The sequence below is a fragment of the Cebus imitator genome, unplaced genomic scaffold (assembly GCF_001604975.1).
Source record: "Cebus imitator isolate Cc_AM_T3 unplaced genomic scaffold, Cebus_imitator-1.0 Scaffold153, whole genome shotgun sequence".
NCBI lineage: Eukaryota > Metazoa > Chordata > Mammalia > Primates > Cebidae > Cebus > Cebus imitator.
Window position 1 is genome coordinate 5,869 of NW_016107468.1, and position 1,869 is coordinate 7,737.

The window sequence follows — 1,869 nt, forward strand, 5'->3', positions numbered from 1 at the left end:
CAAGCAAACCTAATAGACATTTACAGAACTCTCCACCCCAAATCCACAGAATATACATTCTTCTCAGCACCACATCATACCTACTCTAAAACTGACCACATAATTGGAAGTAAATCACTCCGCAGCAAATGCAAAAGAATGGAAATCATAACAAACAGTCTCTCAGACCACAGTGCAATCAAGTTAGAACTCAGAATTCAGAAACTAACTCAGAACTGCACAGCTGCATGGAAACTGAACAACTTGCTCTTGAATGTTGACTGGATAAACAATGAAGTGAAGGCAGAAATAAAGATGTTCTTCGAAACCAACAAGAATGAAGATACAACATATCAGAATCTCTGGGACACATATAAAGCAGTGTCTAGAGGAAAATATATAACAATAAATGCCCACATGAACAGGATAGACCTAAAATCGACACCGTATCGTCAAAATTGAGAGCTAGAGGAGCAAGACCAAAAAAACTCAAAACCTAGCAGAAGACAAGAAATAACTAAGATCAGAGCAGAACTGAAGGAGACAGAGACACAAAAAATCCTTCCAAAAAAAAAAAAAATCAATAAATCCAGGAGCTGGTTTTTCGAAAAGATCAACAAAATAGACCACTAGTCAGATTAATAAAAAAGACAAGAGAATAATCAAATAGATGCAATAAAAAACGATAAAGGGGATATCACCACAGATTCCACAGAAATACAAACCATCATCAGAGATTATTTCAAACAACTCTATGCACATAAACTAGTAAACCTGAAGAAATGGATAAACTCCTGGAAACCTATACCCTCCCAAGCCTAAACCAGAAAGAAGTCAAAACTCTGAATTCACCAATAACAAGGGCTGAAGTTGAGGCAGCAATTAAGAGCCTACCAACCAAAAAAAGCCCAGGTCCAGATGGGTTCCCAGCCGAATTCTACCAGACATATAAAGAGGAGCTGGTACCATTCCTTCTGAAACTACTCCAAACAATCCAAAAAGAGGGAATCCTTCCCACATCACTTTATGAGACCAACATCATCCTGATACCAAAACCCGGCAGAGACTCAGCAAGAAAAGAAAACTTCAGGCCAATATCCATGATGAACATAGATGCAAAAATCTTCAACAAAATACTGGCAAGCTGATTGCAACAGCACATCGAAAAGCTTATCCACCATGATCAAGTAGGCTTCATCCCGGGGATGCAAGGCTGGTTCAACATACGCAAGTCTATAAACGTAATTCACCACAAAAACAGAACCAAAGACAAAAACCACATGATTACCTCAATTGATGCAGAGAAGACCTTTGACAAAATTCAACAGCCCTTTATGCTAAAAACCCTCAAAAAACTAGGTATTGATGGAACATATCTCAAAATAATACAAGCTATTTACGACAAACCCACAGCCAATATTACACTGAATGGGCAAAAACTGGAAGCATTCCCTTTGAAATCTGGCACTAGACAAGGGTGCACTCTCTCACCACTCCTATTCAATATAGTACTGGAAGTTCTAGCCAGGGCAATCAGGCAAGAAAAAGAAATAAAGCATATTTAATTAGGAAAGGAGGAAGTCAAATTGTCTCTATTTGCAGACGACATGATTATATATTTAGAAGACCCCACTGTCTCAGCCCAAAATCTCCTGAAACTGATAAGCAACTTCAGCAAAGTCTCAGGGTGTAAAGTCAATGTGCAAAAATCACAAGCATTCCTATACACCAATAACAGACTTAAAGAGAGCCAATCGCCGGGCGCGGTGGCTCAATCCTGTAATCCCAGCACTTTGGGAGGCCGAGGCGGGTGGATCACGAGGTCAAGAGATCGAGACCATCCTGGTCAACATGGTGAAACCCCGTCTCTACTAAAAATACAAAAAATCA